At 48.3% G+C, this 22,506-nt stretch overlaps 1 protein-coding gene and 1 long non-coding RNA gene across 7 annotated transcripts in view; both read left to right on the top strand.

The window, feature by feature from the left end:
• LOC108175891 (serine/threonine-protein kinase MARK2) overlaps positions 1–22,506 on the top strand; it is a 657,969-nt gene that overhangs the window by 586,781 nt on the left and 48,682 nt on the right. The gene's annotated exons all lie outside the window — the stretch shown is intronic.
• On the top strand, positions 44–13,550 carry LOC138847211 (uncharacterized). The gene is made up of 3 exons (XR_011384907.1): positions 44–6,101; positions 6,772–6,908; positions 13,126–13,550. It is a non-coding gene; the product is annotated as an uncharacterized lncRNA (long non-coding RNA).

The following is a 22,506-nucleotide window of genomic DNA, read 5'->3' as shown; positions in this document are numbered from 1 at the left end:
AATAGATTCCTGGGGCGGGGGGGGGGGTGTGTGTGTGAAGCTACATTTTATCAGAGTATCCTTAAGAGACTGGGAGGAAATAAAGGGATATCTGCCTCCCTAGTTTTTATTTGTTTATTTGAGAGGCAGAGAAACAGATGAGAGAGAGAGAGAGAGAGAGAGAGAGACTTCCCATCTGCTAACTCACTCCCTAAATGCCCACAAAAGCAATAGGCAGGGCTCCACTAAAGCCGGGAACCCAATCCGGGTCTCCCATGTGGATGGAAGGAATGCAAATACTGGAGCCCCCAGGGGCTGCCTTAGCAGTAAGCTGGAGTCAGGAGCCTGAGCCGGGAATCGAACCCAGGCACTCTGTTATGGGCATTGGGCGTCCTAAGTGCATCTTAACCACCAGTCTCTCCCTAGTCTTGAGCGCCATTCCCCAAGTCCAGTCCCATCCTGAGGCACAGGGGGTCAGCTAGTTCTGCCCCTGCAGCTTCTCTCTGAGCTTCTGATTCGATTACATAAGCTTCTTTCCTCCTATTCACGCTAACACTTCAAGGGTGGCTCAGCCTGGTGGTGTTGCAAGCTCATCAGTCTCCGCTTGGCAGCAGCAGGTTCGGAGATACCCTTTGGAGAATGCATGTATGAAAGGCTTATTTTCCTTTTTTTTTTTTTTAAAGAGAGTAGTCAGCACAGCAAGGATGAAAATTTCATTTCACAGGGTGCTGTTGCTGTACTCGTGTGCAGATTTTGGCTCTGTGTTGGGACCTGGTATCTTTTCCTAGTGCTGTTGCCAGGCAGACTTGTTACTGACACAAATTTCCTCCTGCTAAGTGGGACTCTTCCCCTCCCAACTTCATCATGCCTGCAGCCGGAGCTCTGCTGTAGAGGAAGCCATGCCAGACACTCTGATTCACGCGCCTAAAATATCAGCCGGCCTGGGTGTGCGCGTGATGCGACAAATCTGGACAACATAAATCAGCTCATGGGATGCTATATCTGTCCGTGCACACAGCCTGCAGCAGGCATGGCAAAATGCCCACCGATGCTCTGGGGGCTTCACCCAGGGGGAGGTGAAAGGACATTGCTTCCAGCCCAAAGACAGGAGGGCGAAGAGGCCAGAGGGGACATGCAAAAGAGGCCTTAAACCACTGACATGCAAGCATGCTTCCAAAAGTTCAGAAAATTCGATGCAAAGATCAGTTTATTTTGATGCAAAAATGTGTTAATCTATGCATATATGAGGTCTCCAAAAAGTTTGTGGAAAGTGCATATTTTGAGAAAACTCCATGGGTTTCAAAATTTATTTTCACCAAAATGAATTTATTTTTAATTCCATTTTTCATGAATTTTTTGCTTTAGGTTTTATATTTTTATTTATTTGAAAGTCATAGTGAGTGAGAGAGTAAGAGAGCAAGAGTTCCTCCATCTGTTGGTTCAATCCCCCAAATGCCCACCACAGCCAGGGATGGGCCAGGCTGAAGCCAGGAGCCGGGAACTCCATCCAGGTCCCCAGGGGCCATCTTCTGTTGCGTTCCCATATGCATTAGCAGGGAGCTGGGTTGTAAGTGCCAGGGCTAGAACCAGCAAGTGACAGCTTCTCCAGCTTTGCCGAGACACCGGCTTCTCCATGAGCTTTTGGAAGCACACCCCAGTACACCCCAGACGTGAGAACAAAGTGGAGTGCGGCCTCAGAGACTGAGAGGCTGTAAAGGGGAGCCTACGAGAGGCCTCTGGTACTGGAAGACCTTCCAGTGGAAGGACCTTGGGCCCAGGGATTCTCCCTGAGTTTTGGCATCTGAAGAAAAGTCAGTTTCTGATTCTCACAGCGTCCTTTTAAGACAGAAAACAGACTTTACGGAACCTGGAGGTTGGGAGCTTCCTGTAAGGAAATTCTGGGGGCCGGCATTGTGGTGTATCTGCATCCTGTAGGAGCACCTGTTCGAGTCCCAGCAGCTCTGCTTCCGATCCAGCTCCCCGCTGGTGTGCCTAGGAAAGCAGCAGCAGACGGCCCAGGCGTGTGGGCCCCTGCACCCACGTGGGAGACCTGGAATTCCTGGCTCCTGGCTTTGGCTTGGCCCAGTCCTGGCTATTGTGACCATTTAGGGAGTGAACCAGCAGAGGGACAATCTCTCTCCTCCTCCCTCTCTCTCTGTAACTCTGCCTTTCAAGTACATAAATCAATCTAAAAAAGAAAAAAAAAAAATGGAAAGAGTCAGCTAACGAGACCTTTATTTTAAAGAACAGAGAATAGTGTTCCAAGGAGTCACTTCATGCAGCACGCAGCACGGAAGGGCCTTGTCCTCACAGCTGGGTCCAGGCCCTCAGATCCAGGGGCTTCTTGGCCTGGGCCTGGGGACACTTGGCTTGCTCCCAAGTGACAGTGCTCCCCTAGGTCTGACATGCCAGGATTCTCAGTTCTAAAGTAGCTTTAGGGAGGCTCACCCCTCTACAGAGAGAGGAGAGGCAGAGAGAGAGAGAGGTCTTCCATCAGCTGGTTCACTCCCCAGATGACCACAATGGCTAGAGCTGCACCGATCTGAAGCCAGGAGCCAGGAGCTTCTTCTGCATCTCCCACGTGGGTGCAGGGGCCCCAGGACTTGGGCCATCTTCTACTGCTTTCCCAGGCCATAGCAGAGAGCTGGATCAGAAGTGGAGCAGCCAGGACTAGAACCGGCACCCATATGGGATGCCCGCTGTGCCACAGTGCCAGCCCCACCCCTCAGCTGTCTAACCCTCTAGCACTGTGTGGGATCCAGATCTGATCAGACTCTTGAGGACTCCGTGCTGACAGGTGCCAGGGCCAGTGGCTCCACGTGACCTCATGGCAGCAGGGAAGTGATGCCCGGCTCACCTTGTCTCCAGGCATCAAGGAGGGAGACCATGAATGTGCAGTAAGGTGAGGCACTGAGAAGTTAATTGAAGCTTATCCTTTTTCCCTACCCTGACCTATCAGCAAAAACAATGGAGAGAATTGTCCCCTTCTCTTTGCAGGAGAGGCAGCCAGGGATCTGTGTTCCCAGGCCCAGGTGCCCTGACCCCAGGCAGGGAATTTCCAGCTCTTTGTGAATTAGGCCCACCTGGGGGAATTAAGGAGTCTTCCAAGAAGGGAAGGGGGTAGTGGAGCGTGCCAGGGCCTGAGCCCTGGAGGTGGATGGATCTTGGGAACCTGGAAAACAAGAAGGGGTGGGCTTGTGGGTTTCCCGACAGGGCCTGTACCCTCCACTTTGTGCCTGACCACGGGCAGATGAAAGTTGGCTGTGGGTGCTTCTGGTTCCTATAACTTTGGGGAGAGGGACCTCCGAGGCCATCTTTGTGGCTGCCTGGGGCAGGAGTCCCCAAGAGAAGGCAGGGGACAGCACACGAAAGGCCTGAAGGAACAGAAAGAGCCACCAGCCAAGAATGACCCACCATGATGGACAATCATCTGTTGAGTGAGCTGACCTTGAAGATCTTTCAGGGCCAAGACAGAAAACTGTACATGGCCTCTGTCTCCTTCCCACAGGCTGATCGCCCCCAGCTCGCCCCACAGCGCGGCTGACAGAGCAGCCATGGTTTTCCGGTTCACAAGGACTGCTCTCCTCTCCACCTGGGCCAGGGCGGCGGTTATGCCGCTGTGCACCACTGGGTGCCGGCGTCCAGTGCTAAGTCCACACACGTGGGCACTGGGGGAAGACACACGCTGCAGACTGGCTCAGTCCAAGCTGCTGGTGAGAGATATGACATCGGCTGTTGGATTTCATGAGAAAGCCTCTATTATTTTTGCTGTCTGACTGCAAAGCCAACAGCTGCCCCTGGTCGGGCACCAGCAGTCAGGGGCCACGTCCCCGATTGCACAGGAAGCTCCGGCATGCTATTTCTCCAGAATCACAGCTCCGAGCCAGCCAGCGTCTGACTCTGGCCCTGACACAGGGCTGGCTTTGGCTTTGCTGAGTTCATCCTGCTTCCTTGGTCATCTCCACTGCCTCCGTGCCTGGCCAGCCAGGCATATTCAGAGTCCTGTGGTGGCTTAGTACTGGTCAGGGTCTCAGGCAATGGGACTTGGGGGTCTGTTGGCTTCCCTGTGCCCCAGTGCTGTCCCTCCATCTCCCTTTCTAATGGGCTCCCACATTCACCTGCGCTTTTCCTGGAGTAAACTCTGTCTCCCTCAAGGTCTAGTGTAAACACCACTTTCTCTGGGAATCCTTCCCACATCAAATTGGAATTCATTGCTTGCTTCTCCATACTTAGCTCATTATTTTATTCCATTGTAGATTATAGTTAATTGCTTCTGTCTTTCTCACATATTAGATAGCAAATCCCTGGAGAAAATAAGGCATATTTTATTAATTTCCCGAGCCTTGTATAAACACAAGTTTAATAAGTATTTTTCTTCGTGTCATTTATAAATTCATTTAAAAAGGAATACTGTGGATTTGGAAACCCGATCTATGTCAAGTCAAAAACTGGTCAGATTGCCTATGGAAAGACACATCTCTTTGTAAAAATATGCAATGAGAGGCAGGTGCATAGTACAACAGTTAAGTTGCCACTTGGAACATCTACATCCCGTATTGGACTGCCTGGGTCGAGTTCTAGCTACTTTGCTTCCAATCCAGCTTCCCGCTAATGTGCACCTGAGGGGAGGCAGAAGATGGGTCCTTGCCATGTGGGGACCTGGGTGGAATTACAGGCTCCTGACTGCAGCCTGGTCCAGCCCTGGCTATTGTGGGCAGATGGGGAGTAAACCAGCAGTTGGAAGGCCTCTCTCTCTCTCTGTCTCTCTCACTCCCTTTTAAATAAAAAAATGGAAAAACAAACCAACCCTGCAGTGAAATATACATAGAATTTACCATTTTAACCACATTGAAGTGTGCAATCCAGAGGCATTCGGTAAATCCACACTGTTGAGCAACCATCACTACCACCCATCTCCAGAACCTTTTCATCACTGTACACATTAGACAACTCCCCATTCCCTCCCTCCCCTGAAACCTGGCAACCCAGGCACAACCATGGACCTGCTACTCTGGGAACCACATAAAAGCAGAATCCTAATATTTGTCCTCTTGTGATTGGCTTATTTCACTTAGCATCGTATCTCCAAGGTTCATTCATGCTGTAGCGTGTATCAGAATTGCCTTCTGTCCAAGGCCGAGTAATATTTCACTGTACTCATTACCACACTTGGCTGGTCCACCCATCCATCAACAAACACTGAATCGCTCCCAGGTCCCTTGTGAACAATGTTGCGATGAACATGAGTGTACATGTGTCTGTTAATATGTCTGCTTTCAATCCTCTTGGAATTGCTGGAACAGATAGCAGCCCTCATTTCCCGCAGTGGCCATACCATTCTAAAGAGTCATAGCAATGCACAAGCAGTCTAACTTCTCCACATCCTCACCAACCCCTCTCGCTTTCTATTTGTGTGTGTGTGTGTGTTTAAATAACAGCTGCTCCTGTGTGTGAAGTGGTATCTCATTATGGTTTTGATTTCTATTTTCCCCATTATTAGTGATGTTAAGAGATAAATTTCTTTGCTATACACATTTTTAGATTATTAAAGCAATGTGCTATACACGGTAGAACATTTAGAAAATATAGAAATAAAAATGAAAGGAAAGTATAGGAACAAACGAGGGGAAAAAAGTTTTAATTCAGTTACCTAGAGATAAATATTTGTCACCATTTTGGGATATCCTCCCAGTTCTGTCTTCAAAATAAATGACTTTTTACAGTAAAAATTGATTTTCTTAGTAGCAAACTCCTACCCAACTCTGTCCCCAAAAGAGATGTGTTTTGTTCAGTGAAATAGTTGCTAAGTTCCCGGAGGGGTATTCTGGAGGCAAAACACATAGTTGGTTTCTGGTTTACTACCAAGATTTTATTTCACCCACTGGGCATGAAACAGAGGGTCAGAGCCACACTGCAGAGTCAATGAGGCTGTTACACTGCTGACGTTGGAGAGGGAGCGCTCGGCCAGAGAAGAGTAGCAAGCAGGGCGGGGCTGCTGGCCAGCAGGGAGGACTCTGGAGGAGAGAACAGATGTCCGCGGAGAACGTGACTCCGTTTCTGCAGCTCTGAGACCTTTCTGTCCCACCAGAGCCTGGCGGGGTACGTGTGCTGGCCAGCAACACGTGAGTGTGTCGGAAGCGGGACGAGGCTGGGGAAGGACCAGACAGAGGCTTGCCAGGGGCTGCAACAGCCACCGCGGAGCTCCCGGTGACAGACGAGGGACCGCTGAGGGCTTGGACTGATACTGCGCGTGCTGCTCTGTGAGCATTGCCCCTGGGGCTTCACAATGGTCCCGGGCATCCTGTCCAGGGCTGAGACCATGAACTAGTTACCAAAAGCCACTCTTTCTTCCTGGGCTCGTTTGCAGTTAGATGACCCAGTTTTAACCAAGGGAGAGTGGATTGAGTTTGTACCATTTCTTGGCCAAGGTTGTTTTTAAATTTTTAGAATTATTTGAGAGCAAGAAAGTGTGTGTTCCCATCCACTGATTCACTCCCCAAGTGCTTGCAACAGCTGGGGCTGGACTGGGCCAACACTGGGTGCTAGGAATTCACTCGAGGTGCCCCAAATAGGTGGCAGAGACCCAATCACTTGAGACATGACTGCGGCCTTCCAGGGTCTGTATTAGCAGGAAGCTGAGTGAGGACACCAGATCTGGGAACCAAACTCAGGGACTCTGATGCGAGATGTGGGTGCCCCACCAGCATCTTAATTGCTAAGCCAAATGCTCACCCTTGGGCCAAGCTGTCAAGAAGCAAGGGTGCTCCTCCCTCCTCCCTCTCTGTCTTCCAGCTCAGTGACAAGGCCTGGGGCGATGTGGAGCCAAAAGATGGACAAAGCCTGGGTTTCTGAAAAACCAATGGGAACTCTGTGGGAGAGAGCCACCTGCTCACCAGGATCATTTGCTCCAGACTACTAAGTGAGAAAGAGTAAGTTTCTATGGTCATTGTCCTAGCTAGTATCCCCCCAACACATGTAATCACCCAATATGCTATTGTTAAACAGACCAGATAATTTGAGGTATAGTATTATGTGTTTAGCTCAACTGTAGAGTAGTTGGGTTTATTAGATAAAATGTGTGTCTTGGTAAGGAACAAAACACCCATGGCCGGTGCCACAGCTCACTAGGCTAATCCTCCGCCTGCGGTGCCAGCACTCTGGGTTCTAGTCCTGGTTGGGGCACCGGATTCTGTCCTGGTTGCTCCTCTTCCAGTCCAGCTCTCTGCTGTGGCCCAGGAAGGCAGTGGAGGATGGCCCAAGTGCTTGGGCCCTGCACCCGCATGGGAAACCAGGAGGAAGCACCTGGCTCCTGGCTTCAGATCAGCGCAGCACGCCGGGGTAGCAGGCATTTAGGGGGTGAACCAACAGAAGGAAGACCTTTCTCTCTGTCTCTCTGTCTCTCTCTCTCTCTGTCTACCTCTGCCTGTCAAAAAAAAAAAAAAAAAAAAAAAAAGGAACAGAACACCCAATGGAAACTCATATGCAAGAAGGAATTTATGGGCTACCTGGGAGTCCAGAGGTACAGGGGACTATACTGACTGCTCGGACAATGTGAGACATTGGGTTCTTCTCACATATCGATGCTGACTGCCTCCTAGGGCGTATTTCCTGGGGATTGTACGAAGACTGACTGCAGCCAGGCCTACAGGCTCCTGGTCCCCATGCAACAGGAAAGTGGTTTTCAGCATCACTCAACAGCAGCTCCAAGCTGGATGCTGGGCTAGGCTTTTGAACTGGCTGCATGAGACCAGCTGAGATGCCCACTTCCCATATCAGAGCGCCTAGGTTTGAGTGACAATTCTACTTCCGATTCTAGTGTCCTGCTCATGTGCACCCTGGGAGGCAGCAGGTGTGGGACTAGCCTGAGTCCCCAGGTCCTAGCTGCAGCTCAGCCCAGGCCGTTGTTGCTGTGAGCATTTGGGGAATAAAGCGGCCAGTGAGAGCTCTATCTCTATCTCCTGCATATTATGAAAACAAACTGAAATTTAAAAAAAATCTTTGTGCTGATTGTCTCATCCTTGAGCCAACCCTTGTTAGCATTGAAACTGGATTACCCAGTGTGGCCTGCACCATGCTGGCTATCACTGGAGCTGTAGGTAGGCCTGGTCCCACCTGCACTACACCACTGCCACCACAATGCTTCTTTCAAAATAGGGACAGAGAGACTGGGTTGCCCGGAAGTGCAGAGGAGAAAGACACTCGGTTCTGGCTTTCTTTGAAATAGCAAGAGTTCTTCTGGAGGTGCAAAAGGAACAGGAAGTAATTCTCCTTTCCAGGAATTGCAATATGTCTTTGGAAAATTACTTTCTGAAAAAAAAAGGACAAAAGGATTGAAACTGTGAGACACAGAAATGATCTAAGGACACAAACACAGATTCAACAGCCTGGGGAAATGGGATGACCTGAAAACAAAGTCTGATGTTTCAGAAGTAATGTTTTGTAAGAGGCACTTTCGCAGTGAGATGGTACAAAGTGGAATCAAAAAAAGACACTGGTTTATCTTGATGTCATTTGTGTAATATGTAAGTTCAAACTGGTTCTCGGAGGGCAGCCGTGGACGCTTACCACAAACAGTACATCCAAAGTCAAGGACAACGTCTCTATGCCAAGTTCAAGCTGGGTATGCTGATCTCAGCTCCTCCTTCAAACAGCATAAACTCATTTTCCTGGACATTAAATTGTGTGCTAGGGATAAAAGTGAGGTATTCTGGTGAGTGTGTTTTCTCCCGTTGCATTGCTCTTTCAGACAAGAATTAGATAGGTTTTACTTGTTAGTTCAGAGAATTCAGGTCGTTTGGCCAATTATCTTAATGTGCACAAAAATAATTTCTTTCAGCACAGATGCTCTTTGATTGATTTAAAACCCCTGCTTGTAAAATCTGCGCAAACAAAAGAAATGTGGAGAGATGTGCTATAATAAGATTAAGCTCAAGTGACAAGGCAGGTGTTGAATGCAAAATTAACTGGCAATGCCACCCTCAGAATCGTCTGGTTCACCTTTCCTACCGCTGTGCAGAGAGCAAAAGCAAGGGGGCCGGCTCTGCTTGGTCCTCCGCCTCCCCTTTCCTGATGCCTCTGCAACTGTCTCGCCACGCAGTCCTCAAAACCAGCTCAGTTTCCACTTCCTCCATGAGGACTTCCTGGACTGCTCTTGCCCTAGCTCCAGACCTCCTGCACTCCCAGAAAAGAGGCTAAACCACAGGCGTACAAAGCTCAGACTGCGAAGTCAGCCCGACCCGCAGTCAGCCCAGATCTTCCTCTGTTGCTGTGTGACTGGCAGCAGGCGCCACTTTGACTCTGAGCCTTGCTTTCCCCCTCTGAATGATGGGACTCCAAGAGTGGCTGTGAGAATTACAATGCATGCAGAGCACCCAGCACAGTGCCTGGCTAGAAGCAGTCAACTAACACCAGCTACTGTCACTGTTTCCATGTAGCCTACGCTGCCACCTGGAATAGCATGACATTGGACAGATGGTCCAACTGGACAGGGTGCAACCCATTTCTCTTGCAATGAACTGAAGTGAATTAAAAATGCTTTTCAGGGTCTGGAGTTGTGGCATAGCAGGTTAAGCCACCGCCTGAAACACTGGTATCCCATATAGGCGTCGGTTCGTGTCCTGGCTGCTCCACTTCCAATCCAGCTCCCTGCTAATGGCCTGGGAAAGCAGCAGCGGATGGTCTAAGTGTTTGGGCCCCTGCACCATGTGGGAGACCTGGAAGAAGCTCCCTGATCCTGGTTTTGGCCTGGCCCAGTGCTGGCTGTTGTGGTCATTTGGGGAGTGAACCAGTGGATGGAAGATCTCTCTTCCTCTCTCTGTAACTCATTCAAATAAATAAATAACTGTCTTTAAAAAATGCTTTTCAAAGGGAGGTACTTGTGCTAGGCTGGCGCAGGGAGGCTACTGGCTGCAAATCCACTGGATGAGTCTCTCTGTGGATTCTCCCACCGTGAGAATTCCACAAACGCAGCTTGAAACAAGCGCACAACTCAAAGCAACTCAAGTGACCGAAAGAGACTCTGAGGCTGCCGCTCTCAGAGGAAGAACCTGAGCGGGCACCGCGAGCCTGGACAAACCATTCGGAACCAGGCTCCGTTTGCTGCCCGGCCAAGCGGGCATTTGGACCTGGTGGGGATTTGGAAATGGGCCAAACTCACATACAGGAATTTTTTATTTCTTAGATTCTGTCATTGACTGCTATGACAAAATACCACAATCTGGGTGGCTTATGAGCAATGGAAATCTGTTCCTCACCGTGTCACAGGCTAAAAGCCAAGACGAAGGGGCCAGCACCCCCACGGCTGGTGAGGGTCCTCTTCTGCTTCGTGGACAGCTGACCCCTCTTCATGTCCTCACTCGGGGTCTCTTTTATTCAGGCACTGAGCCCATCAAAAGCAGAGCCCTTGAGGCCTAAATCTCTCCCAAAGCCAGACATCCTGACTCTCTCACCTTGCGGGGTAGGAGTTCAACATACGTGTTTGGGGGAAGGCAAACATTCAAACTGCAATAGATTCTAATTGGGTGGATGGGAGAGGCAACATGGAACATTTTATTAAAGAGAACAACATATTTGAAGTTGCCAAAAAAAAAAAAAAAAAAAAGAAAGAAAGAAAAGAAAAAAGAGAGAATCAGGGGCTGGGGTTGTGGCATAGCGATTTAAGCCACAGCTTATCTGCATGGAAGGCAGCAGAAGACGGACTATGTGCATGGGCCCCTGCCACCTGCTGGGAGACCTAGATGGAATTCCTGGCTGCTGGCCCCAGCCGGGCCCAGCCTGGGCCATTGTGACTATTTGAGAAGTGAACCAGTGGATTGAAGATCTCTCTCTCTCTGTATAACTATTTTTCAGATAAAGAAATATTTTTAAAAATTTAAAAATGAATCAACTAATGAAACATTTACAAAGGATCTTCATGAATTTCTTAACTGAAACAAGTCTGATAGGCCCTGAAGTGAGCGACACAAATGAACCGGCACTTGAGGTGATGGAAATGTATTTCTCCCTCACATGCGAATACCCATGGCCTGTGCAGGGCCGGGCCCGAGAGCTAGGACCTCAGAGTGACATCAGTCAGTGTGGGAGCTCCGGGTCTGCTCCCCGTGAGGCCCACGATCCTGAGCAAGTCACACACGCTTTCCCAGCACTGCTGTCCTCACCTGAGAAGTGGGATGAAAATTCTCTCCTCAATCGTGTGCTAGAAAGATTACCTGAGCTCCACACAGAGACCTCAGCCTGACCTCTGACACATGAGAAGTGCGTAAGCCATTAGAATAACTATTTCACACTCTAGATTTCTCATGACTTTTCTTAGCATTTCCTTCAAATGCTCTGCCTAAAGTTTAACCACACAAAATAGGGAGATAACACTTCACTGTTTGGGGAATTGACTTTAAAAAAAAAGATTTATTTATTGGTTTGAAAGTCAGAGTTGGAGAGAGAGAGAGAGAGAGAAAGAGAGAGAGAGAAAGGGAGAGAGGAATCTTCCATCTGCTGGTTCACTTCCTCAGATGGCTACGGCGGCCAGGGCTGAGCCTGGAACTTCATCCAGGTCTCCCAGGTGGGTGGCAGGGCCATTTTCAGATGCTTCTCCCAGGCTGTTAGCCGGGAGCTGAATTAAAAGTGGGACACAAACTGGCGCCTGTGTGGGATGCCTGCACCACAGAAGGCGGCTTTACCCACTACATCACAATGCCAGCTCCAGAACTGACGTTGTTTAAAACCAATATTCTCAGCAGTGCTGTGTGGATACTAAGAATGAGGGTCAGCGGGAGTGTTTGACACAGTAGTGAAGACACAGGTTGGGACACCCACATCCCATGTTAGAGTGCCTGGACTCGAGTCTCGGCTTCTCCACTTCTGATCCAGCTTCCTGCTAATGTGCACCCGAGGAGGCAGCAGGTGGTTGCTAAAGTGCTTGTGTTCTAGCCATTCATGTGGGAGACCCACAGAGTTCCAACTCCTGGCTTTGGCCTGACCTGGCCCACCCTCAGCTGTTGCATCCATTTGGGGAGTGACCCAGTGAATGGAAGACTCTCTCTCTCTGCTTTTCACATACATACACACATCCTTTTAAAACAGAATAATAGGGGCCTGCCCTGTGGCATAGCGAGTAAAGCTGCTACCTGCAGGTGCTGGCATCTTATATGGGCACTGGTTCAAGTCCTGGCTGCTCCACTTCTGATCCAGCTCTCTGCTATGGCCTGGGAAAGCAGTAGAAGATGGCCCAAGTGCTTTGGCCCCTGCACCTGCATAGGAGACCTGGAAAAAGCTCCAGGTTCCTGGCTTCAGATTGGCCCAGCTCTGGCTGTTGTGGCCATTGGGAAGTGAATCAGCAGGTGGAAGACCTCTCTCTCTCTCTCTCTTTCTGCCTATGCCTCTCTGTAACTCAGCCTTTCAAATAAATAAATAAACCTTAAAAAATATTTACTGATCCCAGGGGGCCCATGTTGTGGCACAGTAGCTTAAGCCACTGCCTGCAGTGCCAGGATCCCACATGGGCATCAGTTCGAGTCCCAGCTGCTCCACTTCCAATCCAGCTCCCTGCTCATGTGCCTGGGAAAGCAGTGGAAGATGGCCCAAGTTCTTGGGCCCTTGCACCCATGTGGGAGACCCAGAAGAAGCTCCTGGCTCCTGGCTCCTGGCTTCAGATCGGCACAGTTCTGGTTGTTGCGGCCATTTGGGGAGTGAACCAGAGGATGGAAAACCTCTCTCTCTCCCCCCATCTCTTTCTGCTTCTGCCTCTCTGTAACTCTGCCTTTCAAACAAATAATGAATAAATCTTAAAAAACACCAGAATAATAAGTGTGAAGGTTGTCCATGGAAATCTGTGTGGGAGTTGAGAAAATCAGGCCCCGAGGTGAGGAAAGTCAATAATTTACAATGACTTCCCTGAGAAATCAGCTCTCCTTCCAAATGAAGTTGTTTCCTTACCCTCAGCCCAACAGGATTCAATTTCTTCTCTGACTTGAGAAAATATCAATAAATCAAATTCCTACCAAATCATCCATGCTGTTGAACTGAACCTGGACAACTCTGAATTGTGATATTATGCATCTACTCTAGCAGGAATGAAATGAGCTTTAAAAAAAAAAAGTGGCTCTCCTTAGAGAACTTTACAGAATACAGTGTCTTTTGTCCATATTCCAGGATGATGTCATTGTCTCGCTGTCACGGGGAGGATGCCAGCAGCTGTGACAGCGCTGGGCGTGAGCACTGATGGATTGCCCCTCTCACCTGGGCCCTCGAGAACAATGGCCCCTTTGTAAGCCCTTGGGCCCAGGCCTTCTGCTTGCAAAAAGCAGCACAGTCACATGATCTGCAGGAGGAGTGAAATTCCTACCTCAGCCCTGCTGCAAGAGGGCCAAAAGCCACAGTCTGGGACAGGCAGCAGAGAGATCGTGAGACACCTGCATGGGAGACCTGGAAGAAGCTCCCGGTTCCTGGCTTCGGATCGGCCTGGCACCCACCATTGTGGCCATGTGGGGAGTGATGGAAGCAGATGGAAGATCTCTCTCTCCCTCCCTCTCTCTGTAACTCTCTCTCTCAAGTAAATAAATAAATCTTTAAAAAAAGACACTGAGTACAATATCTTTAAATCTCAAAGTTTAATTTATGGTGTTCTATGATTTGAATTAGAATTCATGTGTTGGAAACTTAATCCTACATATGTGTTGGGAAAAAGGCCTCCTGGAAAATGGTTCGGTCCCAAGGGATCCATGTTTGTGAACACTATAACCATGTTTGTGTCACTATAAGAGGTTTACTCTCTCACTGTCCTGTCCATCTGCCTTCTTGATCTTGGACCTCCCAGCTCCCTGAACTGTGAGCCAGTACATCTGGTTCATTATAAATGGCCACTCGCGGGTATTCTGCTACAGCAGCACAAGATGGACTAGGACAGGGGACATTTCAGACTGGTTGGAGAAATGATGAAACAGTTAATAAACGATTTTGAGTCGCTATGATACTTGTTTGGGGACAAAGAAAAATTAGACTCCCCCAGATCACCTCACACTTTATCCAACAATTAACTCTTTATGATTAAAGAGCTAAACAAAATCAAGCTAGCAACTTTTTAAAAAGTGTATTTATCTGAAAGCACTGCTACACAAACACACAGACACACAGACACACAGAGGGAGAGGGAGAGGGAGAGGGAGAGGGAGAGGGAGAGGGAGAGGGAGAGGGAGAGGGAGAGGGAGAGGGAGAGGGAGAGGGAGAGGGAGAGGGAGAGGGAGAGGGAGTTCTTCTGTCTGCTGGTTCATCCCCCAAATGCCCTCAACAGCTCAGGCTGGCCCAGGCCAAAGTCAGGAGCCAGGACCTCCATCTGGGGCTCCCATTTGTGTGGCAGGAACCCAAGTACTTGAGCCATTCTCTGCTGGCTCCCAAGGAGCACATTAGCAAAGAGTTGGAGATGGGATTCAAACCCAGGCACTCCAATATGAGGTGCAGGTGTCCCAAGTGGCGCTTAACCCATCATGCCACAATATATGCCCCTAAAACAAACAAAAATATAAATAGAGAATTTTTAAAAAGAACCCTGAGATGGGGGAAGAGTCCCAGAGCAAGGTTCTAAAACCAGAAACCTAAAATATCTGGTTTGATTACATGAAATAGCAAACCTCACCTTTAAAAAACACAACAGACAAAATTAAAAACAAAATGGTGGCACCGGAAGCCATGCGAGGCATCACTCACACGTTGTCTTCCCAGGTAACCTTTAACAGTAGAGCTCCTCCTGTTAACACCCAGGCTTCGGAGAATATCACTGGTTCTCCAATGCAACATTTTGGTTACCAAGGCTTATAAAGAAAGCCAAACTCAACACAACACTTCACCTAAAAAAGAAAAAACTATTTGAAAGAGTTACAGAGAGAAGGAGAGACAGAGAGAGACGCAGGTAAAGAGAGAGAGGTCTTCCATCTGTTGGTTTCCTCCAAATGACTGCAAAGGCTACAGCTGGATCTGGGTCTGGGCCAGGCCCAGCCAGGAGCCAGGAGCTTCATCCAGGTCTCCTGCATGGGTGCACAGATCCAAGTACTTGGACCAAGCTTCCACTGCTTTCCCAGGAACATGAGCAGGGAGCTGGATTGGAAGTGGAGCTTCTGGGACTCGAACTGCTGCCTACATGGGATGCCAGCGTCATAGGCAGTGGCTTAAGTTGCTGTGCCGCACAACACCCGCCCCAACAGAACACTGTAGACAGAGTAGCACATATCTGGGGAGACGGGAGGAAGTTTCCAGTTGCTCTCCAGATACAACTGAGTGATGTCAGAACCGCAGGCAGATGTTTAGGGGAGAGCCAGGGGCCACAGAAGGATGCAGGCTGGGACACTGGCAGTGTCCCGAGAGGCCGTTTGGCTGCACACTTGCAAATGTGCGTGGAAAGCAGCACCAACTGTTTGGTGAACAGAAAGCAATGCTTCATGCAGCTTCCACACTAAATAATTTGTTGCCTCTTCTGACATTTTTCTGTGTTTCAGGAAATAGACCTGTAGGGTTAGAGTGACAAGTGAGGAGCTCCTGGTTAGTATTTTCACTGGTTGTTAGAAAAAGGTTTCTAACATAATCAAGTGATGTTTGTGTTCATAACTGGATATACAAAGGATTAGCATGCAGAAAGTAGATAAGACACTTCATTCAAATCCGAAAGAAAAAGACAAAACACAGAAAAAGACAAGACAATCAGCAGAAAGGGGTAAAGAAAACAGACAATTCACGAAAGGAAAAAGCGTGACACTAGCCAATAAATATGAACAATTCCCCAACCCATGTGGGGAACCCGGGGGAAGCTCCTGGTTCCTGGCTCTGGATTGGCACAACTCCGGCCATTGCGGCCTCTGGGGTGCTGTATCAGCAGATGAAAGACCTCTCTCTCTCTGCCTCTCTGTTACTCTGCCTTTCAGATAAATAAATTTTTTAAAAGGAGAGAGAAAGAGAGAGAGGGTAAAAGAAAGAGAGAGAGGTCTTCCATCTGCTGGTTCACTCACCAAATGGCCGCAACATCCAGGCTGGGCCAGGCTGAAGCCAGGAGCTTCTTCTGGGTCTCTCATATGGGTGGTAGGGGCCCAAACACTTGGGCCATCTCTCACTGCTTTCCCAGGCACATTAGCAGAGAGCTGGAACAGAAGTGGGGTAGCTAGGATTTGAATTGGCGCCCATGTAGGAGGCCACTTGGTAGGCAGTGGCTTTACCCACTACACCACAGTGCTGGCCCCTTGGGGGAGACTTTTCTATGTACCGAGTGAAAAGGTCTCTAAGGCATATGACAAGAACAGAGCAAGCTGCAGGACAGTGTGGCACAACATTCCATATTCGTGTGTGTGTGTTTGTGTATACTGGCAAATATGAGCATATTCCAAATGCTCATAGAAAAAATAGAATTAAAAGATAGGCTTATTTTGGTGCAGAAAATAGAAACCCAAGTATGATGTTTTCCATGATATGCACTTTTCATAAATGTCTGAAGAGCCCTCAGGTAAATGGGTTTCAAATTTTTTTTGCACTAAAATAAGCTTGACTTTTAACCCACTGTCCATGGACACTCTGTGACACCCTTTGGGAGCCAGCCACCGAAGGACGCGCCCTGATTGCTGGGAGCCCTTCCCTCTGGGAGAGCGCGGGGAAGGGGGAGGTGCTCCTCCCACCAACACCCAGGCTGCTCTGCGGAGGACGTCTTCCCACGCTGGTGACCTCAGCATTGGCCACACAGCTTGCTTTGGCCAATAAATGATGTTATTCACTCTGGGCAAAGCTTTAAAAGTCAGGGCCTTGTCTTTTTGATTCTGCCACAAGACCCATTATGTTCCAAAGAGAGGTTAGCTTTATCTTTTACTATTATTATTATTATCCTCATCAGTTTGGGTTCTGGAGTGAAGATGTTAAGAAACAGAGCTGCATGCGGCTCATGGCAAACATGGAACATGAACAGGAACTAAACATCTGCTGTTATAAAGCGTTTCTGGAGAACCTGGGCTATGAGAACGGGTCACCAAAGGTAGAAGGTACAGAGACAGAAGAAAGAGGCAGGCAGATCCAGGATTATCCAGAGGGTAATTTTGAGGGGGAAATAAGAGCCAATATGGATCTCCATGCCTCTGACCAGTAGCAATGGGTTTATATGTTAGGTTAGAAACAGGTGGCCTGGGGCTAACCTAAGTGCACCTGGACTTTCTCAAGAAATATTAACACTCCAGGGCTGGCACTGTGACACAGTAGGCCAAGCCTCTGCCTGCAGTGCCAGCATCCCATATGCGTGACGGTTCATGTCCCGGGTGCTCCTCTTCTAATCCAGCTCTCTGCTGATGGCCTGGCATAGCAGTAGAGGATGGCCCAAGTTCTTTGGCCCCTGCACCCCTGTGGGAGACCCAGAAAAAGCTCCTGGCTCCTGGTTTTGGATTGGCCCAGCTCCGGTCATTGTAGCTACTTGGGGAGTGAACCAGCAGATGGAAGACCTTTCTCTCTGTCTCTGTCTGTCTGTATCTCTACCTCTCAAATAAATAAATAAAATCTTTAAAAAAAGAAATAGTAACATTCCAGAAGCAGCATTGAATCTAGCAGCTAAGATGCCCGTGTTCCACACCAGCATGCCTGGTTGGATTCCCGCCTTGTTCTCCCGACCCCAGTTTCATGCTGATGCCAACCTGGGAGACAGCAGGGATGGCTCCAGTGGCTGGTCCCTAACACCCGTATAGAAGGCCTAGACTGAGTTCCAGCTCTGGCTTCACCTCCAGCCCAGCCTCAGCTGCTTCGTGCTTTTGGTGTGTGAACCACCAGATGGGAACTCTTTCTCTCTTGCTTCTCAAATCAATAAATAAGGTCAAAAGAGTAAACGTTAATGTTTTGAGTATAGGATAAGGACTATTCCAGGGTCTAACCCAGCCAGACAAGCTCCAGAGCTTATCTCAATGACTTTGTTTACCCCAGATGGTGTGGGATGACTATAAGGGTTGCATAACAGGCAAGATGGCCGTTATGGGCCAGCGCTGTGGCTCACTAGGCTAATCCTCTGCCTTGCAGCACTGGCACACCAGGTTCTAGTCCTGGTCGGGGCGTCGGATTCTGTCCCGGTTGCTCCTCTTCCAGGCCAGCTCTCTGCTGTGGCCAGGGAGTGCAGTGGAGGATGGCCCAAGTGCTTGGGCCCTGCACCCCATGGGAGATCAGGAAAAGCTCCTGGCTCCTGCCATCGGATCAGCGCGGTGTGCTGGCCGCAGCGCGCCAGCCACGGCGGCCATTGGAGGGTGAACCAACGGCAAAAGGAAGACCTTTCTCTCTGTCTCTCTCTCACTGTCCACTCTGCCTGTCAAAAAAAAAAAAAAAAAAAAAAAAAAAAAAAAAAAAAAAAAAGATCAGCATAGCCCTGACTGTTAATGAACAACTTAATACATTATCCCTCTTAGTAGTTTTTTTCGCCTGTTCTACTTAATATGACTGGTTTAATTCTGTAATTAATACACAGTTATTCTTAAGTGTTGAAAATTAACTGAAATGTGATCCCTGTTAAACATAAGAGTAGGAATAAGAGAGGGAAGAGATGTATAATTTGGGACATGCTCAAGCTGACTTGCCCCAATTGGTAGAGTTAGAAACATAGCAGGGGATTCCAATTCAATCCCATCAAGGTGGCATGTACCAATGCCATCTCACTATTCCAAGTGATCAATTTCAGTTCACAATTGATCATAATGAAAGGACTAAGAGTCAAAGGGAGCACATAAACAAGTCTAGTACCTGCTAACACTAACCGATAGAATAAATAAAGGGGAGAGTGATCCAACATGGGAAGTGAGATACTCAGCAGACTCATAGAATGGCAGATGTCCTAAATAGCACTCTGGCCTCAGAATCAGCCCTAAAGGCATTCGGATCTGGCTGAAAAGCCCATGAGAGTATTTCAGGCATGGAAAGCCAAGACACTCTGGCAAAAGATCTCTGTGAGTGAGATCCTAGTGGAAAGAACAGGTCTTCAAAGAAGGAGGTACCTTTCTCTGAAGGGAGGAGAGAACCTCCACTTTGACTATGACCTTGTCTAAACAAGATAAGAATCAGAGAACTCAGAGGGCTTCCATAGCCTTGGAAACTCATGAATGGAGCATAGGGAGATTACTGATGCCATAGACAGGAGTGTCAATTGGTAAAGTCAACAACAGGAGTCACTGTGCACTTACTCCTCATGTAGGATCTCTGTCCTTAATGTGCTGTGCATTGAGATTTAATGCTATAACGAGTACTCAAACAATATATTTCACTTTGTGTTTCTATGGGGGTGCAAACTGTTGAAATCTTTACTTAATGCATACTAAACTGATCCTCTGTAAAAAAAAAAAAAAAGAAATTATCAACTCCCAACTTGACTCTCACTGGGATTAAACATGACAATAGGTCTGATCTGATTTCATCATCATTTAAAAAAATCATCTATTATTTTTCACTTTATGTTTCTGTGTGGGAGCAAACTGTTGAAATCCTTACTTAATGTATACTAAGCTGATCTTCTGTATATTAAGATAATCGAAAATGAATCTTGATGTGAATGGAAGGGGAGAAGGAGTGGGAAAGGGGAGGGTTGTGGGTGGGAGGGACGGTATGTGGGGGAAGCCATTGTAATCCATAAAGCGTACTTTGGAAATTTATATTCATTAAATAAAAGTTAAAAAAAAAAGATGGCCGTTATGACAAAATGGCTGTGATCTTGTCAAGCCAAATCCCTACACAAAGCCACTGAGATCAGGGCATGCTTGTTACTGCTGTTTAGCCTATCCTGACTGAAACAGATAAAGCAAGACTTCTACAGGACTTCCTCTTAACATTTCTTCACTGTAGGAGCATTTTGCATTACATATAGGCTTATATATAACTTGTAATTTTAAAAAATTGACATCTTAGCAAAATTGCAATGCCTTAATAAATAGAAACTACAAAAACGAAACCCTGGAATTCTAAAGGCAAAGTTGAAGTGTCTGCCTAAGACCTGCACTGAAGGCCATGCACCATGGCCACAACCTGTAGTCCTGTGAAAAGGTAAGAGGTGTGTGGCCAAGACAGTCACCGAGAAACATGGTGATTAACTGGACACATGAGAATTCTTCCTGGGTGTGTTAGCAGGGGAGATCAGAGCAGTAAATGTTCTACCCACTCAACCACAGTGATGAAGGGCGTCCCAGTAAGCGGTGAGACCATCCTGGTTCCTTCTGTAGACCATGTGAGAGATCTGTGTCAGTAGGAGGGATTCAGCTGCAATCAAGGCTGGCTCATTGCTGTCTGAACAAGCCAGTCCTGTGAGATGTGCCCTGAACACACAGAATTTGAGAACTGCTGCTCAGGTAAATATGTGTAGGCTCTTACTTGCTGGTGGCTGCTGCCCCTCACTCAAATCCTGGTGCTAACACCAACTCACTGCTCAAGCAGAGTCTGGCCCTGTAACTGCCATTAGCAATACGATACAATCCTTGTTCTTAAATTCACAGGCTAGTAGGGGAGACTGATCAATAAAACAGGCGTGGACAACAGTAATAGCTGTGGTAACTCTTTCTTAATAACATAGTAGCTTCCAAGCAATTCTAATTCACACACACACACACACACACACACAGAAACCAACTCTTCAAGCCAAGTGTAAATACCCCTACTTTTTCAGATGAGAGAACTGAGGTTGAGAGAAATCAGCTTCCTAAAGTTTGGACAGCTAGGGGCTCAACCAAAGGTCTTGTCATTACCTGCACAGGTCACCTCTTGTGCACAGGGATGGCTACAGAATGAAACAGAGCCCTGAGGGACACAGAAGCGGCACAACTAAGCCTGGACCCTGAACTTCCACCTTCCGACTACCATGAGCAGTTCCAGCTTTTTGTTTACTCTTCCCCCAGGGAGGGAAGGCGAGCGCTGATCCAGGAAGGGCTGGCAACATGACTTAGGTTAGCCATGGTTAGCACTCCTTCCACATCCGCCTGCACCTTCCTCCTCCTAGCACTGGAATAAACATCTTACTTGCTTTGGGCCACATGGGTGGGGTAGGGAAAGCCCTCACAATGGATCTGCTGTTTTGCAGAGAATTCTAGAAGATGCAGATCTAGGCTCTGCCAACCCAAGGGGCCCCAGGTCCAACCTGTCAAGTCCCTTCCATGGCCAAGGCTGGGGAACTGGTCACACGTATTTGCTATCAGCTCAGAGCTCTGGTTAACAGTCCTCCTGGTTAAACACTCAGCACTGAGAAATTGCCCAGGAGATCTGAGGTCTATTCTCAGTTTCTTCAGGAAGTTTAACGTGAACAAGGGGAGCAGGGCCCCCAGGTTCAAGACTGTTTTCATATGGGCCCCTTTTCCCACTCCGCAGGGTGAGCTGAGGATAGTGAGTGAAGAACCCAAAATATCTGCACAACAGCCTTCATGGCAGCCTGCTTTCCTGGGCTCTGCGTCAGGATGGGGCTCTTGGGGTTTGGCTGGCTTTCTGCAAAGACCCCAGGAGCGCTCAGAAGGATCCAGAGGTCCTGAGCAACGTACAGGATGGTGAGCCAGGCTCCGGTGCAGGTCAGCTCCATGAGCCGACTTTAAAAAGTTCACGGGAAAATGGAATTAAAAAAATAAATGTATTTGGGTGCAAAAAAACCCCATCAAATAAATTTTTTGTATCTTAAAAGTTCATGGAAGATGCTGATTATTAAAGAGTATGCATGGATTGCAAATTTTTTTACATCAAAAAAATCATTTTTTTTCAATTCCCTTCCAGGAACTTTTTGAAGGACATTTGTATATTATGAATGGAAATCAGGGGAAAAAGAGATTCATGAAATTCTTTCAGCAAGTACCCCAGCTGGTGCTAAAATGGCAAATAGAGAGCGAGAAAAAACATCAATGAAAGATGAAGAGGGATGAACCTGTGCGTGAAGACACGCCTGGGAAACATGGGCTTCTCCCCGGGACGTGAGAAAAATCCACAAACATGTCGATGGAGCAACAGGTGGCAAAGGGTTCGTCAGCGTCAGGACTCGGGGAAGCATAGCATAGAGTGTCTATTATGCCAAGGTGTGCGTCCACAGCAGGCTTGGGGGCAGCGCTTGTGTGGGCACAGGGCATTGAGGCAGGCTCAGGCATGCTCCGGCAGGATGGTGGGTTTGCCTTGCGTCATTTTGTGGGTGCACCAGGACCCGACCACTCACGCCCCTTCCACACCCCGCACCCTAAGTCATGTGGGGCGGCCACAGCAGGCGATGTAGAAGAAAGGGGAGCTAGGGTAACTATGCCAGACCCGGGATCACACTCCCTGACCGGACATCCCGCTCTGCTATTGCTTTCTCCTGCTCTCCTCTGTTCTCTCACCAGCCTGATGAAATATGCCCATTGGCCTCTTGGACTCCTTCCTTATTTCAGTATTGAAAGAGGTCAAGAATGAGGACGCCCCCTCTCCCCTCGTTGAGCAGGCCATGCATTGAGACAGGGCTAGGGATACCGCATCCCAGATTAGAGTGCCTGGGTTCCAGTCCAAGTTCCATTCCTGATTCCGGCTTCCTGCTGATGTATACTCTGGGAGGCA

Source organism: Oryctolagus cuniculus, chromosome 20 (assembly GCF_964237555.1).
Source record: "Oryctolagus cuniculus chromosome 20, mOryCun1.1, whole genome shotgun sequence".
NCBI classification, from domain to species: domain Eukaryota; kingdom Metazoa; phylum Chordata; class Mammalia; order Lagomorpha; family Leporidae; genus Oryctolagus; species Oryctolagus cuniculus.
Note: the sequence above shows the minus strand (reverse complement) of the source record. Positions and strands in the feature narration are given on the sequence as shown.